At 47.5% G+C, this 23,523-nt stretch overlaps 1 protein-coding gene and 1 long non-coding RNA gene across 2 annotated transcripts in view; both read left to right on the top strand.

Annotated features, from left to right (window-relative positions):
• The window catches only part of LOC147725271 (integumentary mucin C.1-like), a 72,815-nt gene that overhangs the window by 7,536 nt on the left and 41,756 nt on the right, over positions 1–23,523 (top strand). The gene's annotated exons all lie outside the window — the stretch shown is intronic.
• On the top strand, positions 162–23,383 carry LOC147725272 (uncharacterized). Its single transcript, XR_015309959.1, has 3 exons — positions 162–207; positions 11,083–11,223; positions 23,278–23,383. It is a non-coding gene; the product is annotated as an uncharacterized LOC147725272 (long non-coding RNA).

The following is a 23,523-nucleotide window of genomic DNA, read 5'->3' as shown; positions in this document are numbered from 1 at the left end:
GCAATACCCATGAATTCCTGATTTATTGTAGTTTGTCTTTTTATTTACGTAGTAAATTATATTTCTTAACTTTATATTTTTTTGTGTTAAGCTTTGATTATTGTCTTGTTCAGTATAACCTTCTTTTCGTCTAATACATATATCTTTCCCTTTTTCTTCTAGAAACAACTTCCAGAGATTTCTCAACAACCGTAAACCCAGATAACAGTAAGTATATTCTTCTTATGTACCTAAATGCAACTCTAGTTTCTGGATTCTTACCAGTTAAGCCTCCTTATTCAACGAATCGCAAATGTAACAATAGTTTATTTAAAAACAGAATTCCTCTCAAGCGCTGCTTAATTACTAACGACAATACTGTTGCTTCACAGTAAATTCCTCTAAAAATGCAGATCTATAAACACACACAACACTGTTACTTCACATTGAACTTCTCTCAAAATGCTGGGTCGACTACTACTACGCAAGCAATTACACGGTAAATTTTCAATGCATTAACGGAAACTAAACAACGGAAACTTCGCCCTCTACTCTGACTAACTGGTTTTACTCCGCATCAAATTCCGCTGCCGGTCCCTCTTTAAACTCAGGTGAAGTGCAAGATTCCAGAGGGAATGCTTTGTGACATTCTTTCTGATTGTCCCACCTGTGACATAACACTAGACTGCTGACCCTGATTTTCCTTAATGGCGGCCATCTTATTATTCCAACTGATATTTTTAAGTGCTCTGCACCCTTGGTTGAATATGACGGGGGAAGTGATGGTACCTATTGATATCTAGCTTAGTCCCGAGTGTAGATGGGTTCTGACAGTATGTTCATTAATGCATAAAATATCCACATTGAGCTTTATTAGAATTTGAAGTCATATACAAATTGGTATGTCATAATAAGAAGTGTTTAGGGGTGTAGTCTGGTTGGTGCTAGAAAAAGTCCATAACATCCAAGGGAAAGATGAAGTGGAGACCAAACAACAGACTTGCTACAAGTTGTCTCTAATATGAATTGTCTTGCATACTATTACAAAGTTATCTAGAAAAAGATGAACATTTTAATAATTAAAGTCCTTTTTGGGTCTTGATTTCTTTTTTGGCACATTTGATATCAGATCTTGAAACTAATGGCATACGTCCTCAGATTCACCAGTAGAGTCTCTGTCGTAAGGCTCGACCCATTGAGTGTCTCACTTGACTACAAACAGTTAAAGACTCTTCTCAGACCAATGAAAATGTATCAGCTGGACTCTATTTACCAATATATTGGGGATTGACTAATCAATGTATGCACTCTACCAAAGCCTATGGCACATGTAATAAAGCAAACAACTTTAACAGTGTATCCTAGGCTCCAAACTCAAAATGTGGCCCTCACTTCTTCAGTACTTTGTTCTGCAGTTAGCAAACCGGATCCCAATAATTTGGTCAATGTAACAGATGTGATATGAAACACTACATAAAAGTGTATTTAATTATAAATAGCCAGGCAATTATTTTGAGAGTCTAAAACATATGGCAGATGTAAATTTTACATAACCAATTACCTTTATAAAAGATTTAGTAACTGATGTGTTTATGGCTATTTCTGTCATTGCTAAACATGAATATACGTGTAAACATGCTCATGAATGGTATAAAACTGGTGTTTCCCTCTAAGGAAATTCGGCTGGATTCGGCCACATTTTTACAATATTCACGTAAAATACGCTAACAAACAAAATACATAATTTGCATACTTAATGCTTTCTTGAAAATCTGGAAAGGTGATCCAGGTCATATCTGTGGAATACCCAATGTCCTGAAGACAACTGTGTGCAGCATGACCGTCTGTCTGTAATGAGGCCCCTGAATTTGTATTGTACATGTCAAGTATCCTTGCATGGAAAAGGGCAAACTTTATCCCTCTGCCGAAAAGGCCTAACTCAAACCCAGAAACGCTTTGTAATTTTAGACCAATATACCTGCTCCCAGGAGCCTCTAAGATACTGGAAAAACAGTGAATGTTCAGCTAATGTCGTTCCAAGAAACTTTCAACCTTCTTCAAACCTCACAACCTGGCTTCAGACCTTGGCTTAGTACAGAATCTGCACTGATGGAGATGATTGATTCCATTAAATTCACACTAGACGCCAGATTTAATGCCATCTTGAACGGATCTTTCTGGCAAATAGCCGCACCACTATAGGGTTGGAGGACATGGCCTTAGCCTGGCTAGAATCCTTTATAAAGGATAGAGAACAGATATCTGGCTCAAACCATTCCGCTCTGAATAAAAATGAATCAAATACAGCATTCTCTAGGGATCGGCCCTGAGCCCCACTCTTTTTAATATATATGTGATCCCACTGGGTAACCTCATAGAGTCCTTTGGCATCCAGGAACTTTCCTACATGGATGAATTGCTGCTTACATATGACAAAAATAACCTTAAGACCCAGGAACCATGTTCAGCCTGCATGACTGCAGTATAAGGCTGGCTCAAATGCAACACTCTATCAATTAATCAATCAGGGAATTATAAGCAGGCTACTCACATGTGAGGGACTCAAGGCGCTGGGGGGGTCCGCAGATCTGTTTAGCAGAAGAGCCAGGTCTTGAGGGTCTCCTGAATGTGTTCAGGGAGGGTGCTCGTCTGATGTCTGCTGGTAGCTCTTTCCAAGTCTTGGCTGCAATGTGAGAGAAGGATCTTCCGCCTGCTCTGGCTCTGTGGAGGCACAGGGTTTCGGCCAGTGCGAGACTAGACCGGAGGTTTCTTTTGGGTACGTGGAAGTTGTTTCTGTCATTGAGGAATTTGGCTCCATTGCTGTGTAGGATATTGAAGGCGTGAGTGAGGATTTTGAAGGTGACTCTTTTCTCCAGAGAAAGCCAGTGGAGACTTCATAGGTGTTTTGGCTGATGTGTTTGTGTCGGGGGAGGCCGTGGACGAGTCTTGTGGTGGTGTTCTGAATTGTCTGAAGTTTGCACAGAAATTACTTGTTGATGCCGGCGTAGACTGTGTTTCTATAGTTCAGTCTGCAGGTCATGAGTGTGTGGCTGACTGTCTTCCTTGACTCAGGGGGATCCACTTGAAGGTCTTGCGGAGGTTGTTGAAGTAGCTGGAGGTGACTGCATTGACCTGTTGGTTCATGGTGAGTGATAAGACGTGTATGATGCCCATGTTCTTTGCGTGGTCTGAGGGGGTAGGTGGGCTTCCGAGGGCGGTCGGTCACCAGGTGTTGTCGTCCCATGCAGAAGAGGTAGTACAGAGGATGAGTACTTCTGTTTTCTCAGTGTTGAGCTTCAGGCAGCTGTTCATCCAGACTGCGACGTCTTGCATTCGTTTATGGAAGTTGAGTTTGGCAGTGGTGGAGTCTTTGGTGAAGGAGAGGATGAGCTGGGTGTCATCAGCGTAGGATACGATGTTTGACCGTGTTGTCGGACAAAGCTTGCAAGGCGGGCCATGTAGATGTTGAAGAGGGTGGGGCTCAGTGGTGAACCCTGTGGGACTCCGCAGGTGATTTTCATGGGGTCGAAGATGAAGGGAGGGAGTCTGATTCTTTGGATTCTTCCGGTGAGGAATGATCGGATCCAGTGCACGGCTGTATCTTGTATACCTGCTTTGTGTAGTCTGGCGTCTAGTGTACGGTGGGAGACGATGTCAAAGGCCGCTGATCGGTCGAGTAGGATGAGGGTTGCGGATTGGCCTTGGTCCAGAAGGTTGAGGATGTCATCAGTGGCAGCGAGTAAGGCTGTGTCTGTGCTGTGTTTCCTTCGGAGTCTGGATTGGGACGTGTCGAGGACAGCGTTCTCTTCAATGAATTGTGGCAGTTTCTTGTTGACTGTTTTCTCTGCAACTTTGGCTATGAAGGGGAGGAGCCTAAAGGCCGATAGTTCTTGAGGTCGGTGGGGTCAGCTGTGGCTTCTTCAGCAGGGGTCTGACTTCTGCATGCTTCCAGTCATCATGGAAGGTGTCTGTTTTGAAGGTGGTTTTGATGGTACATAGTAGTTTGGGCGCCATGGCAGCCGCAGCTCTGTGGTACATTTGAGCGGGGTAGGGGTCAGTGTGGCCCCGAGTGGATGCTTTTCATGGTCTAGGCGGTGTCTTCGGCCATGATCGGTGTCCAGTTGGAGATGGTGGGCTGGCTGGTGTTTTTGGGGATGTACAAGAACTGTCACTAACTAATGCTGAAGCTAGTTAGAAGCAGTTTTCTTAACACAGCTTATCAGCAAAAATTATCGCCCTATTAGCGATGTATATTCAATACATCGCTACATGACAATAGTTCTAGGTAGCTGTGGTGAAAACTGCCGTTAACACTAGTGTGAAGGTGATACAAATTCTTGCGTTAGTAGACGAAAACTGATGAAAGGCCAATTTGCGGGCAAATAACTGACAGTGATGTACCACTTATCATTGCCCATTCCTTGAATCACCAAGGCATCCAAAACCTAGAAAGGGTGGCCAGTCCCTGGGGCCCAATGGCCTTGCTGGGCTCACTTCTTGGCCCCGGGGTGGGATACGGAGCTGCTGTGGAGTTGCTGGCACATTGTAGTAGACATTGATGCATTGCTGATCACCCTTACCTGGTGGTGAAGTCTTCCGGGTCACATGGAGACATGTAGCTGACTTGTGTGAGAAGACTGCCTGGTGCCCCTTGGTGCTGTGAACGGTAGAGGTGCTCCTGTGCAGCAATGTAGGGAGGTGTACATTGCATACCACGCGCCACCACTACACTGGGATGCACAGAGGACATTACCAATGGCGGGCCATGCCTCTCTGCATCACAGGCCAGAGGATTTTGCGCTGGCCAGACGCTGTTGATGGTGAGGCCCATGAGCTGCGCCAAACTTGTGTGACAGGAGCACTGCAACTTCATGCCTGAGCGGGCCCTGTTGCATGACCTGCATTCAGGGGTTCCCCAGTCAACTTGGCATTGACTGCTGTACCCTAGCTTGTGAAATCCTGCTTGGCTCAGGCTCTTGAGTCACAGATGTAGACAGAGTACAGCAAATTGTTCCACAGTGTCAATGCCCAGTTTGGTTATCATTACGGGAGGTCAGAGTAGGGTATTTTTGAGCTCTGCCCCTTCTGGATATGTGAGACCCAATACACTAAACCCTGTCTGGGAGGTGGTCAAACCTCCCTGTCGCAGGATACCTTTGTTCTGTCTTACGCTGCTCGAGCTTGGTCAGCATCAGTCTGTGGTAAATAAAATTACCGGGACTATTTTTCTATACATTAAATGACAATAAGGATAGCTCAATAAAATGAGAGGCAGAGTCCGTGGTATCTGAGTCATACGGGCTTTAATTAAGTGGCTCGAGACACTGGAAATCGGGTTCCATCACCACTAAGGTTCTGGAAGGGATATTCAACGTTTTATTAACATCACACATTATATATGATAAAACTGTACAATTGAAATGAATACAGTAGGCGTAACAAGTGAAAAGAGAGAGATAAGAACACATGGGCGTAAAAGAAGGCGTGTGAGGAGGCGTACACGTAGGCGTGCACTTGATGAGTCACAGAAGTGTCATAAGTGGGTGGGTGCAAGGAGAAAGTTTGCTGGGTCAGCAGAAACCTTTACTCAACATGCGCGCGCAACTGAGCATGACGTGGTATAGACGTGTAACTGGGGAGAGCTGGGGGGCTTGACTTTAGCACTAGTAGAGGAGACTGGTGTCTGGGATGCACCTATAGCATATCTGGTATCTTGTGTTTAGAGGATGTATTATCTGAAGTAAAAGGTCTCTCGGGCAGAGGCCGTTCATTACAGTATGCTAGTGCGTGCATATGGTTCTGCATGCAATGTACGGGAGCTATGGGCCTACCATGGCAACGGGTTCGGTAAATCACTTGCAAGGAGACAGGAAGGCAGGGCCCTTCGCTCTGCAGCCGGGAATATGTTTACCTATTTCACTAGACTGGAATGTGTTTTTGCGGAGGCTGAGCAGATAACTGTAGGCAAAATACCGTCTTGGCAGGCAGGCCAGGCCGAGCCGGGCACCGCTCGCCTGGGCAGGAAGTAAGGTAGAGGTCAGGGATGCATACCTAAACTGCAGCTTTCTGAGACAGAGAAGACTCGGAGCCTCAATTAAGGGCCTGGCTCGACTGAGCCAGAAAAACGTGGAGAATGTGTGCTTTGCAATATTTAAAAGTGCACCATGTAAATGCATTGGAAACGTAGGCCTAAATGCGGAATCAGTACTTTATACATGGAGGGCTCACTAACTGACATGCTAACATTAGACGGAAATGCAGAGGCATTATCATAGCAGGCACGGGAAGGGAATTACAGGACATACATGGGGCACGGGTGCATGGATAGGGTGCGAGTGGGGGTCACATTGACTACCTAAAAATTTCTATTTCCTCAAGCCGTGTTGTGCTGTCCTGGTCTAGAGGACTGGTACCAGGAGCACTGAGGGCCTATTATTTAAACCTTTTAAAATCCATTAAAACTATTATGCATTATATGCAAAATCTAAGATCAAAAACATTTCAGTACAGCTAATAATCATTATAATGGCTATTGGGTACTTTCAACATCTTGGAACTAGGTTTCCAAGCATCTAACAGGTATCAGGACACTTGTTATAATCCTGATGATATCTTTTAAGTAGTTTCCAGCTAAAATTCATCATATCGGGATTAACCAAACTCTTCTAATCTGTAGTTTTCACTCTTCAAAGTTTACTTTGGACAGAAGAACAAAAAGTGTTCTTCAAGTTCGACCATGCATGAGGGGCAGATGGACAAGATAGTAGCACCCTTCCATTTGCAGCAGAATTCATTGACTGGCAAAGTGCTGTACCTTATCTTCGGAAATAAAGATTTTGCTAATGGAGGTTCTATGTGGTTCAGAAATCAATCTAAATGTATGTTGTGTTTAAAATTCAGAAACATTCTTTTTAATTCCCCTGCAGTTCCTTTGTTTAGCCATATTTCATCAACATAAAGCCAGTATCTCTTTTCAAGGATTGACAACATTTCCTTTTTGTATACTGCTGGTATTAGTCCAAAACTCACTCATACCCAGTCTGTACAACCAACTCCTTAAGTACTTGAGCCACGGAATACACCCTCCAGTATCACATCAACGAATGATTCTCTCATGGGGAGTGGTGAATTATTTGACCAGACCCAAATTCGATATGCAAGGGGCCTGAAAGCAATTACATATGCTACATTTTTTAATAGCCAAGTTCAAGCAAATAGAGATCAGGGCGGCATTTCGAGGAAGTTCCAGGACCGATCGTATAAAATAATTTTCTGTTTTTTCAAAGGCCCCTACTTCATTTCGTCCCCCGACTCCGTGCCATACAGTGCTGATACAATGCCCTTTGCTTAATACACTTGAACTGGGACAACAGAAATATGAAATGAAATACCACCATTTGTAAAGCACTCCAGAGAGGAGTACTGGTGCTGGGGGCTGTTGGGAAGATTAAGTGAGCTTTGGCCCAGTGTCACGTTGTGGTAGTTTATCCTTTCGCTGGCACTGGGAATCGAACTGTGAGCTCCTGTGTTCTGGAGTCAGACACCCTGGCCACTGCACCACACATCGTCCATGGTCTATAAATTTACATTTTGAATTTTTTAACCAAAGTAGAACTTACATGTTGGAGTGAAAGCTGGATGTTTGCAATTTGTGGGCCCCATGATAATGAATTTGTCATCTTACGCCTCAAATTGTCGAATTGCTTCACCTGTTCTAACAAAGTGGAACCCACTGTTATCATGCACCTAAAAGAGTTATGTGGGTTGAATACCATTGATTTAGTTTTCTTGGTATTAATTTTTGAAAAAAACTCCCCACAAGCTGCTCTAAATGGCCCACTAGATTTTGAAACCCGATCGGGTCCTACAATTAAATAGGGTATTATTGGAAAAAAGCAAAGATGCCAATGGTTGACCAGGAAGCTTGGGGGGGATTGCCTTTACAATTTGTTTGTGATTCAATCAATCCATTAATGTAAAGATTGAACAGAGTAATCCGAAGTAAACATCCTTGACGCATGCATCTGTTTACCCTATTGCAGTCAGACAACTTACCACCCTCCCCAACTGACTTGTGCATCATTATCCCTGTGAAGTCTAATCAATATCTGCAATAAATTAGTCGGAACCCAAGCTTATACAGGGTTACTCCATAATTAATTTTCAGGGGACTAGATCTAATGTGGCATGCATGTCCCCAAACACAGCATATACATGTTCACTTTGGATTGTCACAAATTTCCACAAAATCATTTAAAAACAGGACAATTGGTATATGGTACTTGTCTTGTCTCTAAAACCTGACTGCAGGGGTGACAATATTTTCCCTTCTATCATGCAGTGTAAACGCCACTCCAGCAAATGCCTGCAAAATAGTTATTGTGCTATATCAATCAAGCTGATAGGTCTGTAATTGGCCGGATTGCTTTTGTCCCCCTTTTTGAATAAGGGTACTACCTTTCCACCTTACCAAGAATCTGGTATATCTGCTCCCTTTAAAATAGCATAAAAGCTATCCCCAAATTTTGGATTCTGAGAGATAAAATCACCCCAATTTTTTGTCTAAATCTGTTGCTCTACCCCGTTTGTAATGTGGCAATTGCCCCCTGATTGCAATATGTATTTTTTTATGTAAACAAACGTGTTTTCCACAGCCAAATGTGCCATTGAACCACAATCAAGAGTCAATTGTGGCTACGGAGGAATCACAAGAGGGCAGTGCAATGTGAAAGGATGCTGCTTTGATGACAGCCAACCAGGAACAATCTGGTGCTTCAATCCTCTGATTCCGAACGGTAAGGTGCTCAGAAGAATGACGTCTGTGTTTTCAGTTTCTGGTTTCTTGTAAAACAGTTGAGGCTATTTTAAAATATCAACGTTTGACTAGATTTTGACAGTGAAATTCCCCTCTTTGTGGAGTACATGCCAAATTCACATAAAAAATTAGTGACACAATGGCCTCCACCATACTTTCTATGTGGCACAGGAATATTTCACTTTGAAAATTTCAGAGTTGGTATCACCTATATTGCTTTCTGTGAGAAGTTGGCCTGGTATATGATGTTCACTAATGTAAGTGGGCAACTTGCACCAGTACAGACAACACTTGTGGTGATTTAAGAGGTCTTAGACAACCTTAAAAGATCTCTAAGTGGTAGCTGTGGAGTGTAACCTTCAGGCTAAATCTTAAAGGGTGTAAAGCAGCTTGTTTTGCAAGATTGAAATCTTATTGTATAGATTAAATAAAAAAAAGCACACAAAGTATTTTTTTAAATATGTATTTATTATATAACACTATCTAGTACGTTACAGTATCTCCTACACAGAGATGGACACAAACCACACAATACTTTAGCAAATAAATCACAGTAAATAGCACTAATGCACAGTGGGCAGAGGATGGGACCAAACAATATACAAAGAAAGTGGCATAAGAACCACGACTCGAGTCAGAACAATATCAAGAGGACGTAGAATCACTGGGACCCCAAGGAACCACCGAAGGTGAGTAGAAAGGGACCCCACAGAGAGCACGCACAGTGTCGGAGCACTACTGCAGGATCCGCACAACTTTAAGTGTAAGTCACGGTTTGAGTTTTAAAGATTAATAACCCTTCCCAGTCTTCCCAATAATACAACAGGAAATAACCAAAATACCTTTGCCAGCTGATATCACATAAATATTCATAAGATTGTCAATTTGAGTAATATCTATGCAAAGAGAAGGATAATTTGAATTTGTAAAAATCTTAATGAAAAGTAGGATTACATAAAACAGCTTTGCAATGAGTGCTTTGTAGGATATGATCAATAATTCTAAAATGTAAAGTGATGAGAGTATCTGAACCTACAAATATGGGAACAACTACACATTATCCAGAACAGCTAATTATATTTTTCTGCCAAATATTGCAGCACTAGTTTGCTCAGGAGATATCTATAAACATTATTTCCAATGTAAGGAGTACTTTTCAGCAGATTTCTAGAGAAAGCGATCGTTGCAGTTATGCAGTGGAGAAGTGTGGCTCAGGGGTTAGAGGCGGCAGACCCAGAAGCTGAGATCGGCCCTGGACGAGGGTTCAATTCCCCGCCTCGGCGGGTCTTGGGCTCAAAAATTCCACGGACTCGATAATTCTCGCTCTGGTGCCTTCTCGACTCACGGGTTCACACTCTGCGACTCTGGGCAATAGCTTGCTTAATCTCCACAATGGCCCCTCGCGGCGGGATGCCTGGCTTTCACCTTGTGGATACCCTGCCGGGGTTACCTCACAGGGGAATACCAGGACGGGTTCCCTAAGCAAGCGCCGGGAAACCCTTTGTGGGTAGCTGTGCGCTATATAAGCTCAAATACATTTACATTTACATTTTAAGAGACTTTCCTTCTCATTTGGAGGGGGACAGTAAATAAAATCTCACAGAAGATGTTTGATTTCCTCCTTGGACTTCTAGCTGCATAGCTACTTTGGGATGTTGCATATGGCTGATATTAAACAACATAAAATCCTCCTGCTGCTTCACCCACTGTGTCATTGTTGAGTAAATGATGCTAAAACTGGTTGAATATTAGTTGCCTGATCTGAGTGATGGATCTGCCTCTATGTATGTTGAAGGTATTCCTATGGAAATCTGCTGAACAGAGGGAGTCGCCTTTCACTTATGGATTAGTATCATCTACGTCACCCAGCATGTTAGACAGAGTAGACATGCAGTCAATTGCAGTGTATTCCCACTTGCAGGTGCATCTGTAGTGTCCACACTTTGAGATGGAATTTCCACTAGCCCAAAAAATCCACTGGCAGATGAGGGCATTTGTGGATTTTCCATAGAGGTGTCTTTGTCCATGGTGCTTAGATCTGCTTAGGTGAAAAAACAGCTACTGATGCAGGACAACTCTATCTTTGTTGGAGTGTCTAACTCTGTCTTGGCAGAGGAGGAAAATGCACCGCAATGTGTGTAATCTATGGATTTTGCCCAAATATCTACAATAGAGTTATGTATGATATAAATTCATCCTGTTGGATTTTGATGCATAATCTGCAGTTTCATTTGCTAACCTGCGATTGCAAGATTTATTTGTTTTGTAAACAAACCTGTTTTCCACAGTCAAATGTGCCATTGAACCAAAATCCAGAGTCAATTGTGGCTACGGAGGAATCACCAGAGAGCAGTGCAATGTAAAAGGCTGCTGCTATGATGACAGCATAACAGGAACCATTTGGTGCTTCAATCCTCTTCAGCTGAACGGTAAGGTGCTCAGAAGGATGACATCTGTGTTTTCAATTTCTGGTTTCTAGTAAAACAGTTGAGGATAATTTGAAATATCAAATGATTGAAGGAGTGTAAAGCAGCTTGTTTTATCAGAATGCAATATAATAGTATAGATTAAATAAAAGAGAACAACACAAAGTATTTTTTAAAATATGTATTTATTATATGACACTATCTAGTATGTTGCAGTATCTTCTACATAGAGATCGACACAAAGCACAATATACGTTAGCAAATAAATCACAGTAAATATCACCAAAGGCACAGTGGGCCACGGGGGGACCAAACCATATACTAAGAAAGAGGTATAAGAGCCACAGATCGAGCCAGGACAATGTTGAGAGGCCATAGAATCACTGGGACCCCAAGGAACCACCCAAAATCAGTAGATAGGGACCCCACGAAGAGCTTGTGCTGTATGGGACCACCTCCGCTGCCTCCGTACAAATCTACGTGTAAGTCACAGTAAGATTTTTAAAGATGAAGGACCCTTCCCAATGGACCCTGAAGATGCTCAGTTGTTTGGAGAGGCACCTCACCCATGGATACCCTAGTATCCACATTACATATTCCAGGGAATCTGGGGGCATAGGGGTCAATTGGTGTCGAAACCGTATTCAAACCCAATGGAGGACTTCAGAAAAGTGCCACTGCTGGTAGAGGAGAGAGTGCCCCTTGGAATCCAAACATGGATTCTTGAAGAAGAGTACCTGAAAGAAGAGGGGACAGAGCCTATGTCACTCGGGAGTGACCAGGAGTCATGGAAGACGAATCCGCTCCGATGTCAGGTGCTACACAGATGATGTTGATGAATTTGACTCTGCACTTGTTTGGGCCAGGCGATGCTGAGTATGATCAGGAGCCGGATACAATGTGTCCCACAAAGGATATCAAGTGCTTAGGGGTCTGTTTCTGGTGGGAGCATCAACAAGCCTTGTTAAATGCAACCCAAGCAGGAAGTTAAGAAAGTAGAAAGGTGGGACCAGCTAGGTCCAGGAGAGTCAAGGCATGCCACAAGTAATCAAGGGAGCCCAAAGAAGTCATAGATGACCCTCCACAGGTCGGAGGCACTGTAGTGGCAGGAGGACCTCATGCAGCTTATCAAAGCAGCAAAACACACAAGATGATGGACGGAATGTTGCACAATGGCAAAACATTCACCCCAGTCACAGATCTGGGTTTAATCCATCGTTATTTTGCTCACCAAGCCACCCCAGTTCAGACATGCCATATGCAAATCAGTCTTGACCCTGTGCCTCATGGGAACAGTCCAGCCTGAACTGCCAAGCCATGTCTTCCCTGGACCGGAATCAAGCATCCTACGACCGGTTTCTGGCTATCAGCCATCTTCAGCCAGTATAGCTTGACTCCAGTGGTGTAGTGAGTAAGGGACCCACGTCTGGGCATACCCTTCGCACATAGGGTGAAAAGAAAAACACACAAGATGATGGACAGAATGATGGACAGAATGGACAGAATTTTCCAGAGGTTGTGGCTACTTGGAGCTCGATGCACTTGTTGCAAGGTTGCCAATAACCCCTTTGCATATGCAAAAGTACCCAGTGCTTAGGGGTTTGGTTATTGCAGTCATTACGATTGATACTGACCTCAAACTCAGTGATAGGTCAGCTCGGGCCTCGAGGGATGAAGAAAACAACCACTTGTTTTGTTTAACCCTTCGGAGTCCACACGGGCCCAGGACCAGCAGAACCGTCAGCAGTGTTGAGGTGCTTGCGAATGCAGGGAAGTAACTCCTTCACTTAAAGGGAGAATCCTTCAACTGTTTTTGGTGCTCCAAAGGCCTTGGAGGGTTTCTGTATAAAGCACAGACACAGACAATGCAGCAGACAAGCAGGGGGACGAAGTCGGGCCCTTGCAAAGTCCAGCAAAGTCCAGAGTGTCCATAAGGTAAAAGGTGAAATCGTATTGGAATTGATTCTTTTCTCACTATGAATCTATGGACCTACACCCAGGTAAGCCCTCAAGTACCTTAGGGAAAGGTCTGCGATGTTTCATGGGACTCTCCCAGGGGAAGGTCTGGAAAAGGGGGAGATTATTCCCATGTCCATTGTCTAGTTTCGCATTATAGCATAAGCAACTGCTCCCAGGACTGCTTTGAACTTGTCTGTGCAAAGGGACACCAAATGTGCACCTGAGGCTGACTTTCTGGCCCTATCAAGTGCACCCACCCATCATTAATACACTAAATCCTGTCTTGGAGGTGGTCACATCTACCTGTGACAGGATGCCTATTGTTCCACCTTCTTCTGTCCGAGCTTGGCTCAGCAGCAGGAAGACAGAAACGTGTCTCTGGTCGGCAGCAACCAGTTTGTGCTGTCTGGGTCAAGAATGCTGGTACTGGAAACACTGAGAGCCTAACGGAGGCCTCCTCCAGTGCTTGGAATCATACCTTCTACACCGTTTACGGTGTGGGAGGTATGTTTCCAACATGTTTTATACCAAGCATGATAGGATTCATTGCAACCAGTTTTGAGATTGTCATTACATAAATACGTGGTGCCCCTCTATGTAGAATATGGCTGCTTCACTGACTACCCGGGAGCATGGACTCTGTGGGCTGCAGGTGTGTCCTGCTTATACCGGATGCACGTTGTTAGAACTGGCTATTTCTGGTAGGCTAAGGCTGACGCCAAAGCCAGGCAGAAACCACCAATCTAGTCAGGGCAAGAAAGTCACACGCCAAGATAACCCCTGCTCACCCCCTTGGTAGCTTGGCACGAGCAGTCTAGGCTAAACTCGGAGGCAATGTGTAAAGCATTTGCGTCAGCGCACAATAGCAACAACATACTAGGTACACCACAAAAGAGACTCCACACAAGGTTATTATAAAAATACCCTTTGTATTGTAAAAGCACATCAGATAAAATCACACATATACATGGTGCCAATGGGCACGGGCAATATTCACATGGGACTATTCACAAGACAGGGCCACATGGGCCACTGTCATATTCAACACTTTCCGAAATAGAAATACTTGTCAGAGATTAGAATAAGCATATAAAATCACTGTAGCACAAAGTAACAGTTATGAATCACGTCCAGTAACTACTGGGAACAGGTAAGTACACACTACGCATCCCTAAACACCTTAGGAGCATGTCACGCAGGTACCCAGGACCTCACTAGGACCACCTGTACTAGAAAGAACAACCACCTAAGGATGAAATCCACTTAGGGGTATAAATCAGAACACACTACCCATGATGCAAGAATATACATTCAGAGGAGTAGTAAAGAAAGAAAACACATGATGTATAGACCTACACATTCAGCGGTGTTAAGGACAGAGCACATGATGCAATCAAAATACATTCAGGGGTGCAGCGCAAGAAGACACATGATGACTAAACATTCAGAGGTGCAGCGCATGAAAAGAAAGACACATAATGCAGAAAACATTCAGAGGTGTCAAGAGTTATACCATAGCGCAAATATCACATGAGGCCTAAAAACCTTCAGAGGTGCAGGAATAACACATGATGCAAAACATTCAGAGGTGCAATAACCATACCATTGCGCAAGCTCACATAAGCCACCACCTGTGGCAGTCCCTAGGCCAATGGCCTTGTTGGGGCTCAGACGCCCTGAGTCTCAGTGTCAGGGTGCGCTGCCATGCAGCGCCAGTCTCGAAGTTCAAAAAGCCTAAACGTGGCAGGTGCCCACTAAGTGCTGGGCACCTGGAGAACAATAAAACTGCGCCAGGGCCCTCACTGGCCCTTAGGCGCCAACTGCGCCACTGCTGGAGCCACACAGGCTCTGGGCATAGCACATGCCCCCAGACGTTGGAGCCACAGAGGCTCTTAAAACACTGGTGCCCCTGGAGCCTCACCGGACTCTAGCCCTCACACTCGGGGGCAGGAAGGGACGAGCACCGACAATATGCCCCGAAGTCCCCCCCTCTCGGATATGGCCCTCTCGGGAGCCAAACGGGCTCGTAACCATAATGCGGCCCCTCTGAGCCTCTCTAGGCTCATGCGCGTTGGGGCGACCCACTGCCAACTGGGGCCGCCCTTGAAGGCTTTGCAATGCGTTGGGGCGACCCACTGCCAACGGGGCCGCCCTTACTCGGCGCCTTGACCGGCACCGCACGGAGCTTTCCCCCCCAGCAGCCCTTCACTCACCGGCTCTGCTGCGGGGAGGCTCCATCATCGCGCCGCTCAGCTTCCTCACTCTGCCCAGCCCTCCGCCCAGACTCACCGGGTCTCCTGCGCGGCTCGGCGGCAACGGAGGAGCTCCTGCTCCTCGCAGACTCTCCTCGCTTGGCCTGGTCCCCCGTCTTGGGACCGGGACGCAGAGTGGAGCCAGCCAGGCTCCCGGGCAGTCTCTTCTCCCGTTGCAGGGCTCCCTCGGCACACGGGAGCCCTGTTAACCGGCCGCCATCTCTCCGCGCCTTCCTCCTCTTCCTGGGCCCGGCGGTGATCACGAGCGATGGGCCAATCCCATCGCGGCCCTCGCAGCGAGCCTCCCAGTGACGTCGGAGCCTCGGCGGGCCAGGCAGCCAATCCCAGCGCGACTCTCGGGGGCAGGCCTCTTGCAACGGCCAATCAGAGCGCGGCTCCTGTCGGTGAGGGACCAATCGGGTCCTGGCCCCTTCGTTCTCCTCTCCTCGGCTCCTGATCGCCTTCAGGCCCCCGGGCCGCAGCGGTGACAACACGGGGCAATGCCGGGTGGGCACCGGCCTCCATTAAATGCAAAATAAAAGCTCTACTAAGCGCTTGGGCCAGATAAAGCGCTCCAAAACGCTAAAGGGCAAAAACACGCGCCCTCCAGCCCAGGATTACAGATAAAGCGCTATCAGCGCCAGGAATCAAACCATAGCGCCTCCAGCGCTACAAGGACCAAGACGGATTTAAAAATAAAGCGCTCCCAGGCGCACTCAGCAGCAAAGTCCTCCAGGCACTTCCAGGCTAGAATAAGCCTTGGCAAAAGCAAGCAAGAAGTCCTCAGCAGTCTGCAGCAGGGGACCACAGGCAAAGGGGTCCCCCAGGGATCCAGGAAGGTCCATCAGGTGCCCAGGGCTGGGCAGAGCCAGGGATTCCCCTGAGCTCAAGCAGCAACAGCCCCTGGCAGATTCAAGTTGAAGACAAGAACCAGTTGGAGGGAGACACAGCTCCTTCTTATAGCCAGGAATGTCTTTGAAGTACTTCGTGCAAGGGACCCTGAGTGCTGGAATGTTTCTGGTTTACGTCTTTCCTGACAGCTTCAGGGCCAGAGGTGACAGTGAGCCATCAGGAAGGAGAGCTAGCAGGGTGGCCGACAGGCACGGCCCGGCACCACCAGACGCTCTTTCCTCCCATCCCTGACAGCAGAGGGGCCTTTCATCCACGGCTGACTCAGACCCCCTCCTCTGGGGCCTTGCAGACCCTGCAGACCCTGTCCTACTCAAACCGGACAGTCCATCCACCAGCAGGTCCAGGCACTCCTGGGCAGACTCACCAGCCAATCACATGCTAGCACCAACTTACACAATTATGCCAACTTCCAAAAGTGGTACTTCTAGACTAGACACAGGCATGCTGCATACATCATTTTGCAGCATTCATTCTCACGAGTTCACACATATCAAACTCGACCCCTGCACTCCCCACACAACAGGAACTACCATGGGCATACATATTCCCCATTCATTCCTATGGGAGGGCAGGTCACTCACTCTTCATACAGAGAGCTCAAGCACTTTACACTGTACCACAGTGAAAAAAGTGCGCAGAGGCCTAGAATCACCAACACCAGGTTCCAGAAACAGGCTAGGAAAAAGCAAAAAGTCTAGGGGTAAACCTGCCCAAAGGGCCGGGTCCAACACAGCCCCCTTCCAGCCAAAACGCAGGGTAGACCAATCACTCCACTGATGGGCTTCACTGCTTTGGGCGACAAAAACCACGGACACGGACCGGCCCGGCAGGGACAACCCCCTGGTTTTTCGCCACTCTGAACCTACCTGGTTACCTCTAAACAATAACTCTCTGACACAACTAGGACACCCCACTGGGACTCCCTAGTCATCCACAGCCAAGACCATCCAAATCACAGGTCCTAACCAATCCACAGAGCGGGGGGCAATAACCCCTGGCCCACAATAGCCATTCTCCACTCTCTCTCTCAGTGTAGCTACAACTACCACTGATCCAACAACCTAGGGTCCACACCCCCAAGCTGACCAGAGGTCTCAGGCAAGAATGCTCAACCTACCTCTACTTCTGGGTTTCCGCACCCTCACAGAGAAGCATTCACCAGAACACAAGTCTCCTACCAGATCAGGACCTCACTCCATCCCTGGTCTACCACCTGGAAACTATTTCACTTCTGAGGTACAAAGCACACAGCACAGTTCCTCTTCAAGCAGGTGGGGGGACACAGCACACCGCAAAGCCCCCTTTCCTCCACCTTAGTGGAAACAACAAACTGCAGGTGAGCCCCAGAACACACAGCAAGGGCAGCCCCCTCAGTCTCTTCAGCTGATCCACTTTGGCAGAGATTCCTCTTGACCTAGAAGTTTCCTAATCTCCCAACCTAAGATCTAAACCCTCAGGTTGCACCGGGGTCAGAAGTAAGGACACAGTCCCTCTGCGCCCCCTTCCAGTTCCATTACTATAGGCCCAGTATGTCTCAGGCTAGACAGAGCACACGCCAGCGGCGTATCAGCGACACACCCTCCTCCAGTACTCCCTATCACAGGGTAATTCTCAGTATGTCCCAGGCTAGACAGAGCACACGCCAGCGGCGTATCAGTGACACACTTTCCTTCAGTACTCCCTATCACAGGGCGATTCTCAGTATGTCCAAGGCTAGACAGAGCACACGCCAGCGGCGTATCAGTGACACACTTTCCTCCAGTACTCCTCCCAGGTCAGGCCACAACCCCAACCCGGCTTTCCCCCCTCCTCGGGGAACGACCTCCAGAGGCCCCACAAATGGTTAAGCACTCTAGACGGTCAAATGCTCAGCGAGCCAGGACTTCTGCACCCTCCACTTAGGAGCGGTACTGCCAAACATTAGGACCGCCGGAGTTCTGGTTACAGACACTCCCCGTCCTCTAGACACAGGAAAATCCTCCTCAAATGACTTGTATGTACAGCCTAGGCCCCTGACCTGGCGCTCCCTTAGGGAACCCTCCGGGCCCTGAGATAAGGTTTCAGGCCAACGTGGGACACACCGTCCCACACTCACTCCGCCTCCACTGAGACAGGACGTGAGCCCCTACACCCCTACCATCCTACTGGGATCTAGCTGGGCTACACATGAACCTCTTCACCTACACAGGATCATCAGATACACAAGCCACTGCTTTTAGAATCACTCCCTAATGCCACTGCAAGACATCTAGCACACCGCCAGACATCCACCTTCTTGTCCAGTTCCTCTGCAGGACCTCCTGCACACCACCAGAGGTACACCTCACGTGCAAGCTCCTTTAAAAAAAACTCACACCAGCTCCTCCAGTTCAGCACATAACTCATGCGCACACTCCCCCCCCTCGGACTGGTAAGGCAGTTTTTACCACCCCTGATTCCTCAACCTGACCACACGTGACACAGGTACCAAACTCTGGGAGCGGGGAATGGGATTTCACACGCACTGGACAAATTTAAGCTGCCACCACTGGATCCTACCACACTGGGGAATCCAGACACACACACTACACTCAGGGAACAACCACCCCCCTGAGCTAGTCTTTTCTCCTCACACTCCTTCTCTCTCCTATCTACCCACACACACACATGGGGATAGGATTTGGGCTTGGACACTGGACCCAGCAAGGGATTCCTAATCTATGGGAACCTCCCCCTCTACTGGCGTCCCGCCCTGTCACTTTCTCTCATCTGCCGCTAAACATAAAGCGCAGAAACACATTTGAAAATGACACTCTTGAGGAAAAAAAAAAAAAATCAAAAACAATAATCCCAAACATGTGACTATCTGAAAAAACAATTGCAGAGTTTTGTAATGTAGCCAGTTGTCGCTATGGCACTGAGCAAACGCAAGTCCCAAATCCGCACCGCTGACCCACCAATGTTAGAACTGGCTATTTCTGGTAGGCTAAGGCTGACGCCAAAGCCAGGCAGAAACCACCAATCTAGTCAGGGCAAGAAAGTCACACGCCAAGATAACCCCTGCTCACCCCCTTGGTAGCTTGGCACGAGCAGTCTAGGCTAAACTCGGAGGCAATGTGTAAAGCATTTGCGTCAGCGCACAATAGCAACAACATACTAGGTACACCACAAAAGAGACTCCACACAAGGTTATTATAAAAATACCCTTTGTATTGTAAAAGCACATCAGATAAAATCACACATATACATGGTGCCAATGGGCACGGGCAATATTCACATGGGACTATTCACAAGACAGGGCCACATGGGCCACTGTCATATTCAACACTTTCCGAAATAGAAATACTTGTCAGAGATTAGAATAAGCATATAAAATCACTGTAGCACAAAGTAACAGTTATGAATCACGTCCAGTAACTACTGGGAACAGGTAAGTACACACTACGCAACCCTAAACACCTTAGGAGCATGTCACGCAGGTACCCAGGACCTCACTAGGACCACCTGTACTAGAAAGAACAACCACCTAAGGATGAAATCCACTTAGGGGTATAAATCAGAACACACTACCCATGATGCAAGAATATACATTCAGAGGAGTAGTAAAGAAAGAAAACACATGATGTATAGACCTACACATTCAGCGGTGTTAAGGACAGAGCACATGATGCAATCAAAATACATTCAGGGGTGCAGCGCAAGAAGACACATGATGACTAAACATTCAGAGGTGCAGCGCATGAAAAGAAAGACACATAATGCAGAAAACATTCAGAGGTGTCAAGAGTTATACCATAGCGCAAATATCACATGAGGCCTAAAAACCTTCAGAGGTGCAGGAATAACACATGATGCAAAACATTCAGAGGTGCAATAACCATACCATTGCACAAGCTCACATAAGCCACCACCTGTGGCAGTCCCTAGGCCAATGGCCTTGTTGGGGCTCAGACGCCCTGAGTCTCAGTGTCAGGGTGCGCTGCCATGCAGCGCCAGTCTCGAAGTTCAAAAAGCCTAAACGTGGCAGGTGCCCACTAAGTGCTGGGCACCTGGAGAACAATAAAACTGCGCCAGGGCCCTCACTGGCCCTTAGGCGCCAACTGCGCCACTGCTGGAGCCACACAGGCTCTGGGCATAGCACATGCCCCCAGACGTTGGAGCCACAGAGGCTCTTAAAACACTGGTGCCCCTGGAGCCTCACCGGACTCTAGCCCTCACACTCGGGGGCAGGAAGGGACGAGCACCGACAATATGCCCCGAAGTCCCCCCCTCTCGGATATGGCCCTCTCGGGAGCCAAACGGGCTCGTAACCATAATGCGGCCCCTCTGAGCCTCTCTAGGCTCATGCGCGTTGGGGCGACCCACTGCCAACTGGGGCCGCCCTTGAAGGCTTTGCAATGCGTTGGGGCGACCCACTGCCAACGGGGCCGCCCTTACTCGGCGCCTTGACCGGCACCGCACGGAGCTTTCCCCCCCAGCAGCCCTTCACTCACCGGCTCTGCTGCGGGGAGGCTCCATCATCGCGCCGCTCAGCTTCCTCACTCTGCCCAGCCCTCCGCCCAGACTCACCGGGTCTCCTGCGCGGCTCGGCGGCAACGGAGGAGCTCCTGCTCCTCGCAGACTCTCCTCGCTTGGCCCGGTCCCCCGTCTCGGGACCGGGACGCAGAGTGGAGCCAGCCAGGCTCCCGGGCAGTCTCTTCTCCCGTTGCAGGGCTCCCTCGGCACACGGGAGCCCTGTTAACCGGCCGCCATCTCTCCGCGCCTTCCTCCTCTTCCTGGGCCCGGCGGTGATCACGAGCGATGGGCCAATCCCATCGCGGCCCTCGCAGCGAGCCTCCCAGTGACGTCGGAGCCTCGGCGGGCCAGGCAGCCAATCCCAGCGCGACTCTCGGGGGCAGGCCTCTTGCAACGGCCAATCAGAGCGCGGCTCCTGTCGGTGAGGGACCAATCGGGTCCCGGCCCCTTCGTTCTCCTCTCCTCGGCTCCTGATCGCCTTCAGGCCCCCGGGCCGCAGCGGTGACAACACGGGGCAATGCCGGGTGGGCACCGGCCTCCATTAAATGCAAAATAAAAGCTCTACTAAGCGCTTGGGCCAGATAAAGCGCTCCAAAACGCTAAAGGGCAAAAACACGCGCCCTCCAGCCCAGGATTACAGATAAAGCGCTATCAGCGCCAGGAATCAAACCATAGCGCCTCCAGCGCTACAAGGACCAAGACGGATTTAAAAATAAAGCGCTCCCAGGCGCACTCAGCAGCAAAGTCCTCCAGGCACTTCCAGGCTAGAATAAGCCTTGGCAAAAGCAAGCAAGAAGTCCTCAGCAGTCTGCAGCAGGGGACCACAGGCAAAGGGGTCCCCCAGGGATCCAGGAAGGTCCATCAGGTGCCCAGGGCTGGGCAGAGCCAGGGATTCCCCTGAGCTCAAGCAGCAACAGCCCCTGGCAGATTCAAGTTGAAGACAAGAACCAGTTGGAGGGAGACACAGCTCCTTCTTATAGCCAGGAATGTCTTTGAAGTACTTCGTGCAAGGGACCCTGAGTGCTGGAATGTTTCTGGTTTACGTCTTTCCTGACAGCTTCAGGGCCAGAGGTGACAGTGAGCCATCAGGAAGGAGAGCTAGCAGGGTGGCCGACAGGCACGGCCCGGCACCACCAGACGCTCTTTCCTCCCATCCCTGACAGCAGAGGGGCCTTTCATCCACGGCTGACTCAGACCCCCTCCTCTGGGGCCTTGCAGACCCTGCAGACCCTGTCCTACTCAAACCGGACAGTCCATCCACCAGCAGGTCCAGGCACTCCTGGGCAGACCCACCAGCCAATCACATGCTAGCACCAACTTACACAATTATGCCAACTTCCAAAAGTGGTACTTCTAGACTAGACACAGGCATGCTGCATACATCATTTTGCAGCATTCATTCTCACGAGTTCACACATATCAAACTCGACCCCTGCACTCCCCACACAACAGGAACTACCATGGGCATACATATTCCCCATTCATTCCTATGGGAGGGCAGGTCACTCACTCTTCATACAGAGAGCTCAAGCACTTTACACTGTACCACAGTGAAAAAAGTGCGCAGAGGCCTAGAATCACCAACACCAGGTTCCAGAAACAGGCTAGGAAAAAGCAAAAAGTCTAGGGGTAAACCTGCCCAAAGGGCCGGGTCCAACACACGTTATCACTTAGAGCCATACATCCTAAAGTTACCCGCCGTTGTGACACATTATCACAAAATAGCAATTGATTTGACAGTGACAGTGAGGGGCCTTGAAAAGAGTGGGACTTGTGTTAAATACCCGTAGCTAGCTGCTCCCTTTAGTGACAGCGTAGAATTATGTAGGACTGTTCAACGAAAGGGTAGCAAAAAGAAGGACAGCTTCAGGTTCAATTAAGGGGTTATGTGTCACAATAGCCTTTCTGCCCACTTGATTTGAAATAGAATGACACAGGTCCCAATGCCACTCCAAGACTCTCCTGCCGCCAAGAGGTGAACTTGCACAACTAGGAGACCCTCAGGGTGGAAAGGGGAATGGGAAAGTGTAGAGACTGCCAAGTCTTCCTCGGTCTTCCTTTCATTTTGAACACACGTCTAGGTCTGGTTCTCCTTAGGTCTGGTTCAGTTCTGGGTGACTCTGGAACAGATTTCAAAAGGTGCATGTAACACTGTTATATATTAAACTCTAATTATCGTTATTCATTTTATACTTCATTACATATGTGGTGTTTACTTGGTCTGTGCCTCTCTTCTTAAATTGTGTCAGTGGTAATCACCTTGTCATTTCTGTAATAAGCAATACCCAAGAATTCCTGATTTATTGTAGTTTGTCTTTCTATTGACATAGTGAATTATATTTCTTAACTTTATATTTTTTTGTGTTAAGCTTTGATTAATATCATGTTCAGTATAAGCTTCTATTAGTCTAATACATATATCTTTCCCTTTTTCTTCTAGAAACAACTTCCAGAGATTCCTCAACAACCTTAAACCCAGAGAACAGTAAGTATATTCTTATTATGTACCTAAATGCAACTCTAGTTTCTGGATTCCTACCAGTTAAGCCTCCTTATTCAACTAATCGCAAATGTAACAATAGTTTCTTTAAAAACAGAATTCCTCTCAAGCGCTGCTTAATTGCTAACGACAACACTGTTGCTTCCTCTAAAAATGCTGAGCGATAAACACACACAACACTGTTAT

This window comes from Lissotriton vulgaris, chromosome 4_1 (genome assembly GCF_964263255.1).
Source record: "Lissotriton vulgaris chromosome 4_1, aLisVul1.2, whole genome shotgun sequence".
Taxonomy (NCBI): Eukaryota; Metazoa; Chordata; class Amphibia; order Caudata; family Salamandridae; genus Lissotriton; species Lissotriton vulgaris.
Note: the sequence above shows the minus strand (reverse complement) of the source record. Positions and strands in the feature narration are given on the sequence as shown.